This window comes from Hippopotamus amphibius, chromosome 8 (genome assembly GCF_030028045.1).
Source record: "Hippopotamus amphibius kiboko isolate mHipAmp2 chromosome 8, mHipAmp2.hap2, whole genome shotgun sequence".
Lineage (NCBI taxonomy): Eukaryota > Metazoa > Chordata > Mammalia > Artiodactyla > Hippopotamidae > Hippopotamus > Hippopotamus amphibius.
Genome location: NC_080193.1, coordinates 52971874 through 52987011, shown reverse-complemented (window position 1 = coordinate 52987011; position 15138 = coordinate 52971874). Strand labels below are relative to the sequence as shown.

At 43.2% G+C, this 15138-nt stretch overlaps 1 long non-coding RNA gene across 1 annotated transcript in view; it reads left to right on the top strand.

Moving 5' to 3' along the window:
* LOC130858218 (uncharacterized) overlaps positions 1-14629 on the top strand; it is a 57833-nt gene extending 43204 nt beyond the window's left edge. The window contains exons 2-6 of the long non-coding RNA XR_009055017.1: positions 3906-3979; positions 5700-5802; positions 10582-10923; positions 11076-11274; positions 14094-14629. This is a non-coding gene — a long non-coding RNA (uncharacterized LOC130858218). The remainder of the gene's footprint in view (positions 1-3905; positions 3980-5699; positions 5803-10581; positions 10924-11075; positions 11275-14093) is intronic.
* Positions 14630-15138: the final 509 nt, after the last annotated feature.

Here is a 15138-nt window from a genome sequence, read left to right as displayed (position 1 = left end):
GATGATGGAAGTGCCAGACTACATGCACATGCTTCGCAAACACATTGGTGATTACATACCAGACTTGGGGTAGCTTGTCAGCAGTATTTGAGCCGAGCTTTGAGGGGATGGGCAGAAATTAAGCACATGCGGAGGCTGGAATATTTCAGGCAGCTTGAGAAGAAAAAGTTTAAAGGAAATGAAGAGACAGACAGGAAGGAATCATATATCTTTATTGTCCACAAAGAGAAATTAAAAGAAAAGCCTCCTTGGCTTATGAATGCTGGCATTTTATTTCATCTCTCAGTGTCGAAGGAAAGCAGGAACTGGAGGCTATGAAAGAAAAGCTGGGGGACAGAGGGGTCTGCTCAAACCTGGAGAAAACTGAGACTCTACATTAATTAATTTCAGTGAAATTACTTTTTTAAAAAAATACCACACTATTGCATTTAAAACAAACCAAAAGCATTAGGTATGAAGATAGTTAAGCTCATAACTAAATGTTTTTATTGCTTTGAAGTTTAATTTAGTTGTTTCAATGAATTTTGATCTTCTAAATCCACAACTCAGTAAAAAGGGATTTTAAAAAATAAAACCTTGGTACATAGTTGTTTTGTATTCAGCTTTGAAGACTCAGACATGACGTACAAACAACACTTTTTATTACTGCTTAACTGTATTTTCTAACTTTTTTTTTACAATGTGGTATTACTTGAGGAACTTTAAAAGTTCTAAAATAAAAACAGAAGCAGGTTAAAATAACCTCTGGATTTTTTGAGCTTGTAACTCCCTTCTCTGGCTCATTTGCCATCTACATAACATCAGCCTAAGAGAAATGATAGAAAAAGAGTCATGACTGTAGCTGCAGGTCCTTTAGCATCATGTATGTGTAATTTTGCACCTTGCCTACGTTTTTGTGATGCTTAGACTGGCACAGTAATGGTAAAGCTGGAAACCGTTTCTTCTTTGGTTAACCTTTGGCTAGTGCCAGTAACTGAGTGACAGATCCTGTTACTAATGAATGTTGTCCTCTAGTGGGAAAACCACTGGTCCGCACACAATTGGGGCAGCTACCTGGGCACAGTGCAGTGTTCAAACCACCCTATCTGTAATGCAAGAGAGATGATCCTCCCCCCACCCCGCCCCTGATTTAAGCTGTTTTGTCAAACCTGGTAGAAAGAATAATGGTCTCCCTCAAGATTCCATGTCCTAATCCCCAGAACCTGTGAAAAAATTACTTACGTGGTGAAAGGGACTTTGCAGATATCATTAAAGTAAGGATATTGTGATAGTGAGTTACCCTGGATCATCAAGGTGGGCGGGCCCAGTGTAATCTCAAAGGTCTTTGTTAAAAGAGAGGCAGGAGGGTCTGAGTCCGTGGAGAGAGCAATGGGAAGATGGAAGCAGAGAGAGAGAGAGAGAGTTCAAGATGCTATGCCGATACTTCCCTGGCGGTCCAGTGATTAAGACTCCGAGCTCCCACTGCAGGGGGCATGGGTTCCATCCCTGGTCGAGGAACTAAGATCCCACATGCCGCATGTCGTGGCCAGAAAATAAAAATGAATAAATAAATAAGTAGATAGGTAGATACTTAAGAGGGAGGATGCAGGGAATTAAAAAAAAAAAAAAAAAAGGTGCTATGTGATTGGCTTTGAAGATGGAGGAAGGGGCCATGAATGCAGGCGGCTTCTAAACGCTGGAAAAGGCAAGGGAGCAGATTCTCCCCTGGAACCTCCAGAAAGATCTCAGGCCTGGTGATCACCTTGATTTTAGCCCAGTGAGAACCATCTTGGATTCCTGACCTCCACAACTGTAAGAAAAGAAGTTTGTGTTGTTTTAATCTGCCAGGTTAGTGGTAATCTGTTATAGCAGGGATAGAAAACAGACATGCTGGTCTTGAGAAAAATCACCTGTGGGCAGGCACTGATCCCCCAGGAACAGTGTGAACCGGAACCTTCAGGGTCATCACACTATAAATGTGCTTGTGAAAGAAGAGAAATGTTACGCTCGCTCTCGCCCAGCAGGGGGGTCAGGCCAGGTGCCTCCCAAAAGCCCACGAGGATGAGCATTCTTCCTCGGCTCATAGAACACACACTCTCCTGGGAAGGGGGACCTTTCTTTTTTTAAAGAAACACTTTTTCTCCCTAGACAAGAGACAGGCTACACGTGCACTGTAGGCCACTTGAAAAACACAGGAAAACAGAAGATGAAAATCATCTCAGCAACTCAGAAAATCACCATTTTAACATTTTTCTTTGAACAAGTTTTGCAGTTCTCAAGATGATAGAGTAAGAGCACGTTTGAATCCTTTTTTTACTTAATAGTATATTATCAGCATTCCCTAAATCACTATAAATCCTCTGAAAATGTCGCCTTCAACGCTGTTGCCATACTCGATTAGTTTTCATATTCCAAATTGACTTACTGTTGCTGTGTTATCGAGCATTTAAGCTGTTTGGGGTTTCTAGTACAATGAATAACAGTGCAGTGAATATTTCTATGTAATAATCTTTGTCTGAATTTTGGATTATTTCCTTAAGATAAACATCCAAAGGAGGAATAACTGGTTTAGAGGCTGTGGATAATTTCAATGTCTATGAAATTTATTGAAAAATTATTTTTCCGTTAGGTTTGTACTAACTTCCTCTTATTGGTTTATATTGGCTGAGAAATATGCATATAATAATCTTAGATGAGCGACTTTCAAATATATTTTATTAACTCGCCCTAAAAAACAGTGTATCATAACCCAACACACACGTGCGCACGTGCACACACACACACAAAGCTTTCTCTTTCAACATAAGATGCACTACTTCCATGATGTTATGTTTTATGTTATCTTCTAATTTTTTTTTTAATGCTGCTTTTGCTTCATAAGGTGATTTCAGGGCCTATGAATGAGCCATGACCCAGTTTGAAAAATACTGCTTTAGATCATGGTGGTGGATCTAGCTGAGTATAATTGATATTTGCATCTAGGAGGATTATAGGAACTGCCCCTCCTAAAAATATCTCAAACCTCAAGTTTCCTGTCATTTCAAGAAACATGTGGATGTGATGAAGTGATCATAACAGTAGATTAGAAACAATATCTGTATTGAACAGCGGACCAAGCGTTGAAAAACCTGAATTTAGTTCTGCCTCAAAACCTAAATGTCATCCCCATTCGTTCTACACTATAGATGTTTGCTAATTCACGAAATTCTCACAGGTACACACCTTGTGATTTCTATGCATTTAATAATGGAAGATGAAGTGGCAACAACAGATCCTTAAAATTTTGAATTCTGTGAGATTTTGATGTAAGTTGCATCTTTGGTGCTATCAACACTTTTGTGTATCTGTGAGTTCTTCTAGCTAGGCTTTAAAAAAAGATTTCCATTTCCCAGCTAACATCTGGGGAAGGCGAATGAACAAGTAGTGGGCTTGTAAAAATAGAGAAAAGGACATAGAAGAAAGCAACCATCTCTATTTTTAGATAGGTGTTAGCTTAATTTTCTGGATTCAGGTCTAAGAGAAATTCCTTCGTGTGTTAAATGCTACCACTGTGATGAAATTTTTTAAAAGTCTACCAGCAAGTATATCTAAAATATACCATAGGCTATTCGGCTCTAAATTTTATGAGAGATTTAAACGCTAAACATTTCATGAAACATATTTTTGATTGCCTTTCTCTTTCTTTCTTCCTTCCCTCCTGCCTCCCCCCTCCGCCTTTCTTCCTTTCTTTCCCTTTCTCTCTCTCTCTTTATTTCTTCCTTTCTTTCTTTCTCTCTCTTTATTTCTTCCTTTCTTTCTCCTTCTTTCTTTCTTTCTTTCTTTCTTTTTCTTTCTTTCTTTCTTTCTTTCTTTCTTTCTTTCTTTCTTTCGTTCTCTCTCTCTCTCTCTCTCTCTCGCTCTCTCTCTCTCTTTCTTTCTTTTTTCAGCTGGCAAGTAAACAGAGAGCCCTAGAAGAAAGACAACACTGATGAAGGAGTTGAATGTCAAAGATGGTGAAAAGGTGCCTCAGAAATTTTATTACCTTTTGTTTTTTATTCATTTTTCCTTAAAAAAAATCAAAGCACTTCACAGACATCATCCTCATTAATTTTCACAGTCCTTTAGCATCAGAAACAGACCAAATAATCTTATGTCCACTGAGAAGACAGATTTAGGGGGAAAGCAGGGATATGGCCAAAGGAGCTGACCAGATTCAGAAGTCTGGATGAAAAGCTAACATTTGTTATTCTAAATCACCATCTCACATGTTACCCTGCCTTTAATCACAAGTCCCTCAAGAGTTTGAGCTCCTGAGACCAGAGTTTGTTTGTTAAACACTAAGAGGGCACCACTCATACGCCAGGAGCTGTTCCAAGTGCTTTCCAGATAAAACTCAGTACTAATAGCAAGCCTATGAAGTGGGTATGATTATTATTTCCATTTTCCTGATGAGGAAACGGAGGCACTGAGATATAAAGGACTTGCCCAAGTGGAAACCAAGTTTGAAGACTACACATTGGGCTCCATGGTCTTAACCATTGCCCTCTGTTGCCTCCCATGCTGTAAAGTAAATGAATCCTTAGCCTTTTCATTTGAAAGCCAACCTGCCCTAGAATCTTCTGTTGTCTGCTGTTTTGGAGCATATTTTTTGACAAAAAGCCCGTGTAGTGTATGTGTGTGCATGTGTGTGTGTGAGAGAGAGAAAGAGAGAGAGAGAGAGAAAGACAGAGAGAGAGAGAAAGAGAGAGAGAGATTAAGCAGAATAGATGTTTACACACTACAACTCAGATGCAAAAAAGCCCCCAGTAAACTTATACTCAAGCCCATCCTGCTTGAGACCAACCCCCTTCTTGCTCATGCTGGGGAAGACACCTACAATTTTTTAAATTAAATTTAACTCAATCTCTTCCAGTTTAAAATTGGCAGCTGCGGGTAAATTGTGGGTTCAAATTCTCTTCCTATCTCAGGGCTGTATCTCCCTTCTCCTTGGGCACTTGGGAGGAGAGGGGAGGGGCCTTTGGGTTTTCCCTGCCTTCCACTGGCCCTCATCCTGAAGGGTCGCTGGACCAACTGTACCTGTGATGCTGAGGAGTAATGGGTCCTGGCTGGAATTTGGGGAATCACTGCTAAAGCTGAAGGTTCCTGATACATCCTTTAGTCATAAGGCCCTGTGCTCTGTGGCCTCCTCTTTGTGATGTCTAGCCTTCCTCTGGTCCACCAGTTTTCTTAGCACTCTCTCATCCCTTACTGGTACTTGTGGGTCCTCCTCAAGCCTTACATGTGACGTGTAGACTGGGGTCCACTGGGACCACTAACTCCTCTTGAATGAAACTGCTCTATCACTCCTTAGATGCATCACTGCAGAGCCGTTGCCCAATGTGGGACTTCTGTGTGTGTCCTGCAGTCTCCTCTGATGTAAAATCCCAGTGTTCTCAGGTTTCCCAAAATGTAGCAATGGGTTCCTTATACCCCTTCTGGAAGTTTCCATCCCATAAGACAAGCAGGACACTTGCACCTGACCTTTCGCCCCCTGTCACTTTCCTCTTTCAAATGTTTTGCCCTTATCCATGTTCTTCCCTTCTCTATAATCCAAGCTTTACTTCTTACCTAAAGGGAAAGTTTCGGAATTTAGCAAATACCTTTGTCACTCAGTAAAACCCAGCTTTCAGGATTATTATCTTCACCATGGACTTCAAATCAATTTGAAACTTAAAGCTGAGCTATGATTTCTTTGATCCTAGTGGTGTCGCCTTCTCTCTGAAGCAAAGAACCATTGAAGTGACAGATGGGGAGTCACCCAGCAACGTGAGTCCCCAGGAATTCCCCAGGAGTTCCTTGATTCAGGTACCAATATTAGAGAATAATAAGACTTCAACTTAAAAATCTTAATTATAGACTACTTATAGGAGTAGGCTGATATTATGGGTAAATACACCTGAATGGGCTCTTTTAAAAATTATACCATAGGACTTCCTAGGTGGCGCAGTGGTTAAGAATCCGCCTCCCAATGCAGGAGACACGGGTTCAAGCCCTGCTCCAGGAAGATCCCACATGCCACGGAGTAACTAAGCCCGTGCGCCAAGAAAAAAAAAAAAAAAAAAAAAAAAAAAGTTATACCATAAACCACTGTCATGGCCTTGTCTCTGTCTTCTCTACTGCAGTCTGTCCCTAACCTCCTCTAACAAAAGTATATTTTGTCCTTTCTCTGTTTTAAATTCCTTGATTTTCTATCACCTTCAGGATTAAGTTCAATTTCTTCTGTGATCTGGGCTCAGTCCAAACCTTCAGCTTGCTCTGATGCCATCCTTTCCCCGGTGCATCCTCGGTCTTGGCTGCTGAAAGCTGAACTCCCTGGAGCCCCTCCTCAGCCCCCTGCAGTCACAACAGCAAATACTGCACGTGCTGCCACCTGACTCGAGTGCCTTTCATCCTGCTCCTCCACCCTGGCCACCTGGCTTGTCCTTTAAGACCTAGCTCAAGTGGAGTCACCTCCAGGGAGCTTGTTTATAGCTTCGACATATTTTCTGAGTTTGATATGTCTCCTCTGAGCTACCTGAGGCCTCACTATCCTAGTACTTATCAAGTTGTTGGGGGTTTTTTGTTTGTTTTATTTTGTTTTGTTTTGTTTTGGCTGCACTGTGCAGCTTGCAGGATCTTAGTTCGCCGACCAGGGATGGAACCCTAGCCCTCAGCAGTGAAAGCGTGGAGTCCTAACCACTGGACCACCAGGGAATTCTCTATCAAGCTGTGTTTTAATTGTCTGTTTATTTCTTTCTACCACCACCCTCCCACAGAGAGACCTCTACACACACACAGACACACAGACACACAGACACACACACACCCAAGACTGTGAGTTCTCAAAGACCATAACTTGTGTTTTTTTTCTCTCTATTCTCAGAAGCTAGCACAAGTGTCTGGAACACATTAGGTGCTCAAAAAGTCTTCGTTACTGGGAAAAAGAAAGGAAGAGAGGAAGAGGGAACTTAGGGTATATCAAGGCTCAGGAGAAGTGAGCATTAAGCTTGACATCATTCTACTTACTGGTACTAACAAGTTGGTTAGGATGACAAACACTGGCTCCTGAAAGCATCAGCTTTTGTTCCCCACGTGATCTGCAACTCCTAACATGTTTCGATTTGCCTTTGCTATTAACAAGGCTATTCATAGCAAGACTGGGTCACAGTGACTAGCCCAGTGCTTGGCACTTAACGAGCTCAATACCTTATTGGTGAATCGACTTGTCCAACTTTCCGTTTTGCCTCTCAGAATATAGGCAACTAGGCCACTTCTGTCAGTCTCTGGTTGTGAGCCTCCCTCCAAAGGCCCATGTAAATGTTCTCATTCCATGCGGTACCCATGTTCCTGAACAGTCACCTCATCAAAATGGCCTCGTAAGGTAAAATGGAAATCCAAGAACTTCCAAATCTTCCAGTTTTCTCAGTAATCGTCATTTGATACTACCAGCTAGAGGGTCCCCATGACAAGCTTTTGACACAACAAGCTTTACCACCCCCCTTCTCTCCCCCACCCTTCCCAGGAAAATAGCACAAAATCACCGGAAGTAGCAGATAAAACTTCTTCACAAGCCCAGTAGAGGAAAAGGGACTATGTCCCTATTAAACCTCACAGAAGCCATAACTTGGATCAAGACCTCTGGTCTTGGATTGTTTCATCTGTTTTTTTTTTTTTTCCAGGACGATTTATACCTGCAACCATTACACACTTTAAATGAAGCTTTGTATATAATTACGCTTAGTTTCACTGGATATAACTAATACTTCAGGCTTTTCCAGTACGTAGGTGGGAAATGAAGTTACATTTGCTTTTGATGCCCAAACTAACATGGTTTGAGCCTCAGTCAGCTGTATTGTGAGATATCAGCAGCTCTTACCTTCTAGTTATTTCTGGAAGTTTCTAAAGGGGTGCCTCACAAGTGCTTCAAAGCCTGTTTGTGCACTAGATGACCATGCAGCATCACCGTGTTCTTTCTCTTCCATGCACCACATTCTGTCCATCATGTTCTGGCACCCCCCAGGACAAAATCCATTGCTCTCAAAACTTCCTAAAGGGGGACTTTCCTGGTGGTCCAGGGGGTAAGACTCCGTGTTCCCAGTGCAGGGGGCCTAGGTTCAATCCCTGGTCGGGGAACTAGATCCTGTATGCATGCTGCAACTAAGAAGTCCACATGCCACAACAAAGATCCCGCATGTCACAACTAAGACCCAGCACAGCCAAAATAAATAAAATAATAAATAAGTAAATAAATCTTTTTTTAAAAACTTCCTAAGGGAACCTCACTGGGTAATGCCATTGAAGATGGTGCCCTGTTGAAAACTAACCTCACGGATGGTTTGGGGACATTTCAGTGGACCAACACAATCTTGTTATAATAAAAACAAGTCTCAGACCAAACTCTGCCACCCCTGTAGACGCTCATTACACAAACATTTATTAGCAAGCAGCAGGGACCAAAATGGTCCTGAAACCTCTTCCGTGATTTCAATGAAGTTCCAGCTCCCTGCCATTAAAGTTGCTCTGATGACTCCAGCATTCCCGAGGCCAGATTCAATTTGGGTTAGAGTGGGCTTTGGCAATCAGAAGTTCTCAGAAACGATGGCTGGATATGGTACCATTTAGGAACAATCCTTCCTCAGTGTACAAGATTCTTACTTCCTGACCATAAAGAGTGGGAAATGTCTCTAAAATATTACGTCCAGCCTACATATCTTAAATATCATTTCTTTTACCAAATGAGAACACATTTGTAAGCATGAATCACGTTAGTCAACAAGTTGCTAATTTCATCAGTGGAAAGCAGTTTCTGATATTCACTGTTCCAATTAGCAAAGCATTGAAGGAGACACTGATACCTGAAACATTCTGTTGTGGCCCTTTTCATGTAAGGCCAACTGATCACCCCTGGAACACTTATTTTTACTTTGGAGAGCTGATAGGCTTAGAGATGATGCTTGAACTAACTAGCACACAGGTAATCCCACCTGGTCAGTGAGGAAATACTTAAAGCAGTGCTCCTGGAGGTGTCAAGAACATCTGCTTCAAGGAGCTCTCTCCTGCTGTTGCTAAGGTCTGTGTCCTGGACTTCTAGAGCAGTTGTGGCCAAAATATGGACATAGATCCTCGTATCTGCTTCATGACCCTCTATGTCACACTGTTACTGGTCTTGAAACAATATTTCCCATAAGACTACAACTAGCTCTTGTGGTACCTTTGTGTAGATTAGAAAAATGCATCACTTCCTTCAGGTGGATGCAGCCTGTGCCAGGAGTGGGTTGGATTTTTTGTGCGCACGCACCCTGTTGGCCAGGTGCTCTTGTGCGGGACAGAAAAAAGGCCTTGACTCTCCAAGTAATAGATTTCCAGTAAACCTCACACACACACACACACACACACACACACACACACACAAAGCTCCTTTAGCTTTTCCTTCACGTCCTCATCTTTTACAGACAGTTGTCCAAGTGTATCCTCATCTTCAAAACACACACATACACATATCCTAGTAAAATGTGGAGAAGTAACTACCCATCTCCAGAGGAACAAACAATCATTCAGGCAAATAGTCTTGGTTTATGGACAGCCAAGAGAGACTGTGCTTCGCTCCCTAATGGTGCCCTCAATTTCCCCCAACCCTTCTCAAAACAAACTAGAAAATTCAGAGAAAGACAATTTAGCCTTGTGACTATTTATATGATTAGTTAGAACATTAAAAATTGACCTCAAATCTTGTATCAGGATGCTTTTAGTGGCAATGAGCAGAAAACCCCAAGTGGCTACAGCTGTAAGGAAAATGTATTATCTCACTTAGCAGGAAGTCTTAAGGTAGAACAGCTGCCAGGACTGAGTAGTCCATTGGCTCAAACAGTATTATCAAAACCCCAGACTCTTTCCATCTTTACACTTTGTAGTCCTTATCATATCAGCTTAGCTTCCTCCCTGTCACAAAGTGGCTGCCATGGTTCCGGGCTTCACACACAGACATGACAATGTCTGGCAGAATGAGAGGAACTTTTTGTTTAATGTTCTTTTTTGTTTAATTAGTGGGAAAAGGGAATTCCCTGCCGGTCCAGTGGTTAGGGCTTCATGCTGTCACTGCTGAAGGCCTGGGTTTGATCCCTGGTTGGGGAACTAAGATCCGACAAGTGCGCAGTGCGGCCAAAAAAAAAAAAAATAGATAAATAAAATTTAATTAGTGGGAAAAACTTTTCACAGAATTCCCTCTTCCTCAAGCACATTTCCCTTCCATCTCTTCATGAGAACTGTGTTACAAGTTCACAGCCAAACCAATGACCAGCATGGCAATGGGACCACTGGGATTGGCCTTGGACACAACCACTATTCACCCTTGGAGCTGAGATCAGGAAGAGTGAAGGGCTTTTGTGGAGGTGCACCAGTGTGAGAGACGTGTTCTAGGACGTGAATAAAGTTCTGGGCAGCTGGTGGAGGGCACACATGGGGGTACTCAGGGCATAGCAAGCCATGTTGAGGAGTTGGCCCTTATCCCTTCTGTCACACTGAGGCATTTTAATACTCATTTATAGAAATGATCTTGAAACCAGAAGCTTTGACTTTAAGTTGAAATTCCTTTTATATTCCCCACAGCTCCCCACTGTGTATCTTCTAACGATGCCTAAGTGGGAAAGGATGAGATGGCTTACCTCCTGCTTTGCCCTTTCTTCTGGGAGGACTCTCTGTGAAGTGACAGATTATCTGATGAAGCCATTCATAATAGCAGGGCTCAGGCTTTCCTCTCGGGACCCACACGCACGATTCTTCTGGAGGCCTCACCTGGACCCGAGCAGCAGTTCTCGCCCTATGAGACCCCTCAGACCCCAGGACAGGAACGGCTTTTCTATACCCAGGCCGCCCGCATGCCTCCCTCCTCACTGACTGTTGCTGTTGAGGCAACTTGGGAACACATCAATACTTCCTCCCCGACAAGAGGTAATCACATTTTCCCACATTAACTTCTTCCCCCAGGTCATTTTCATTTTGAACCCTATTTAGGCCCTGAACTGTGACTTTGAGTCTTCACCTCACATCTATTTTAGTATTGGCAAAAATGTCAAGGTAATGATGTGTGATTCCCTTTCTAGAGCACTACTGAAGATGCTAAAGGAGAAGTGTGTTGCCAGATGACCTTCTGAGGTCTCCTGAAGGAGCATGCAGAGAGGGAATCCACCTCAGCAAGGCTGGTCTCTGTGAACAGGAGCAGGAAATAATGTTTGCTGTGACCTACTATGGACCAGGGGGACTGCAGACACTTTATTTAGTCTTGCCCCACAGACTTGACAGGTGGGTGTTATCACTTCAGTTTTGCAGGTGTGAAAAGTAAGTCTGGAATTCAGTAACTTGACCAAGGTGGGATTTGAACCCAGGTGTGCTGCCTCTAAAATCTGTGCTTTGGGACTTCCTGGGTGGCTCAATGGTTAAGAATCTGCCTGCCAATGCAGGGGACATGGGTTCAATCCCTGGTCCAGGAAGATCCCACATGCCTTGGAGCAACTAAGCCTGTGCACCACTACTGAGCCTATGCTCTAGAGCCTGCGAGCCACAACTATTGCGCCAAGAGAAGCCACCAAAATGAGGAGCTTGTGCACCACAATAAAGAGTAGACCCTACTCACTGCAACTAGAGAAAGCCTGTGTGCAGCAACAAAGACCCAACACAGCCAATAAATAAATAAATAAATTTTAAAATAAATAAATAAATGTTTTTTTAAAATAATAAAAAAATAAATTTTAAAATAAATAAATAAATGTTTTTTTAAAAATAATAAATAAATAAAATCTGTGCTTTTATCAGCACATCATGCCAGGCTCTGGCACGGGTGAGTGAGGCTGTGTCTTACGTACATGGTTGCAAGAGATGACTGACCTCCATGGTGATAAAAGCCCTGACTCTGGGGCCTCTGTGGTCCTGTCACAATTTCACCTTGTCCTGGCAGGAGCAGCTGGAAGGATGGGGCAGGAAGTGGGGAAGGTGGGGGGTGGGGCAGGAGAGGGGCCAACAGATTTTGCCCCACACCCTCTACTCCCTTAGCAAATCAGTATTTGGAGCAGCTACTGTCTCTTTGGGCCTCACATTTTGCACGAAATTCAGGCAAGATGCAGGCAGGTCATTGGTTCTGAACCTTGTACCAGGTCAGGAATAGAAAGATGACAGTTCCTCTCTGAATGAGATGTTCTGGGAGCTAAAAAGACAAAATGAATTCCCAAGTGTTTCCCCTCCCCTCCCCCGCTTTTTGTCTGAGACGATTTTCAGTTTCCACTGAGAAACCGCTGCTGAAAAACCTTTCCTAGACCTCGCAGTCTGTGTAAGGAAGTAAATTTCCTGCTGCCACAGAACCAGCCTCTCACTTACCCAACTATGGGTGGAAACCCCGTGGCGGTGAGGCACGTTATACGCAAGACAGTCACACCGGCCAAGTGCCCATTTACGTGTTTATCCACCAGGTGCCACAGGTGCATGTCAGAAAACCAGTCTCCTTGTCTGCTCAGCAGACAGTAGAGCCGAGCGGCCGCACAGCCCAGGAGGAGGCACTGACCATCCTTGTGCAAAATGAACCATCTTGGCCAGGAAGCCTGCATTTGGCTTAGCGATAATATTTTCATGGGTGGATATTCACCAGGTGAGTCTCACAAGGGGCCCCACATTTCCTTTCTGATATTTTTTTATAAAAAGGCAAAACCAGCTAATACTTTCTGGGCATTGTGTGACATACAAAAATATACATCAGCAAAAGTCTGAAAGGAAATATATCAAATGGCTAAGAGCGATTATGCTTAATAAGATTATAGGTCATTTACATTTTTGGTATTTATTATCTGGTTTCGGGTCTCTAAATTGAACATGAAATACTTTCCTACTAAAAAAAGAAAAATAGGAATCAATTGTTCTCTAAATAAAACAAAGGATAAAGAAAAAGCTAGTTCTCCACCTCAAATCTTCAGTGTAGCTGGGTCCAAACTTTGGCTTTGCCAATGGGCAAAAATTTTTTTTTTCTGTTTTTTAAAATTTATTTTATTTTTGGCTGCGTTGTGTCTTCGTTGCTGTGCGCAGGCGGGGGCTACTGTTCATTGCGGCGCACAGGTTTCTCGTTGCGGTGGCTTCTCTTGTTGCGGAGCACGGGCTCTAGGCTCGCAGCTCAGTAGTGGTGGCTCATGGGCTCCAGGGCACAGGCTCAGTAGTTGTGGCGCATGGGCTTAGTTGCTCCACGGCATGTGGGATCTTCCCCGACCAGGGACAGAACCTGTGTCTCCTGCATTGGCAGGCAGATTCTTAACCACTGCGCAGCCAGGGAAGCCCCCAATCTCATGTTTTTAAATGCCATTTCTCTGATTCCCAATTTTTATCTCTAGTAAGTCCTGTTTCCTGAACTCAAGATTTGAATTTACTAGTACCCATTTGGCAGCTCCACTTGGATGTCTGATAAAAATCTCAAAATCAACATTTCCAAAACAACTAATTTTTGCCCCAAATCCGCTTCTCTCGCAAACCTCTTTCTCTGATGATAGCAGTTTCATCTTTTCAACTGCTCAGACCGAAAACCTTAGGGTCATCATTGACTTATCAGTTTCTCTCACATCCTACAAACAATCTGTCTGTAGGTCTGGCTGGCATGTATGTCATATCCTGTCATATCATAAAATCAAATTGCTTCTCTTGACCTTCACTGCTAGTACCGTGAACCACGTTATCACTCTCTACCGTGATTACTGTGATAGCCTCCTGGCTTCTTCCCTTGAGCTTGAACAGAATTTTAGGAAGGCAGATCTTGTTACCTCTTTGCTCAAATACCTCCAGAGGCTCTATCTCACTCAGAGGAAAAAACCTCCTCCCAACTTTCTCTGGCCTTTTTTCTTACCATCTTCCCCCCCCAAGCCACACTTGCCACCTTCTGCTCTATGAACGTATCAGATGCACGCCAGCCTCAAAGCCTTTGCACTTGCTGGAATGCTACCTGGAATGCTCTTCCCCCAGGTGTCTGCACAGCTGCTCCCTAACCTCCTCCAGACCAGTGTCCCCTTCCCAGTGAGGGCTTCCTGGCTCTAACTCCCTCCATCGAGCCTCAGCTTACCTTTGTCTCCTTTCCTGCTCTGTACTGTCCATAGAACTAATCACCTTCGGGCTTCCTTGGTGGCCCAGTTGTTAAGAATCCGCCTGCCAATGCAGGAGACATGGGTTCAAGCCCTGGTCTGGGAAGATCCCACATGCCGCGGAGCAACTAAGCCCGTGCACTGCAACTACTGAGCCTGAGCTCCGCAACAAGAGAAGCCACCACAATAAGAAGTCTGAGCACTGCAGTGAAGAGTAGCCCCCGCTCTCCACAGCTACAGAAAGCTCCCACGCAGCCATGAAGACCCAACGCAGCCAATAAATAAAAATAAATAAAGAACTAATCATCCTCTAACATGATTTATTTTATTTATGTTTGTTGTTTATTGTCTACTACCCTGTAGTAGGAGCGGGGCAGGCGTGAGCTATAGCAGCCCCGCTCAGCCATGGGTTGGTGCTGCAGTGGGCCCTGCCCCTTCCCTCTCTTCTGTATAAAAGGAGCCTGAATTCAGGCTGAAGGAAGATGCTTTTTTTGAGACACTAGTCTGTCATTTTCTCGGGCTGCTAGCTTTCTGATTAAAATTGTTATTGCTTTCTCCAACAACTCGTCTCCCAATTTATTGGCCTGTCGTGCGGTGAGCAGAACAAGCTTGGGCTTGGTAACATCCCCAGCTGGAATATGAACTCTGTGAGGCAAGGGTTGTGTGTCTGTTGTCCTGCTGTATCCTCGGTGCCTGGGGTAGAAGAGGCACCCGCTCAGTGGTGCCTCTTTGGGAAGGCAGAGTTATGGCTCCCAAAGATGTCTGAGTCCTACTGTCCATTCCTTTATTATAAAATATTCTCATATTTGCTCATACTTTATTCTAATATGTTACAGTTTTTCTCTTTAATGTTTGTATCTAGAGTCACCTGGAATTTACTAGATGTAGGGATCAAATGAGGGATTCAGTTCTTTTATCTCCCAAGCTGGCAGCTCGGTTGTTCCAATACCATTTACTGAAGGACTTGTTGTTCCCCACTGGTTTGGAGGGACATCTTTATCCAAAAACAATTTTTCATAAGCATTTGTGTCTGTTTCTGGGCTCTTTTCTATTGAATTGA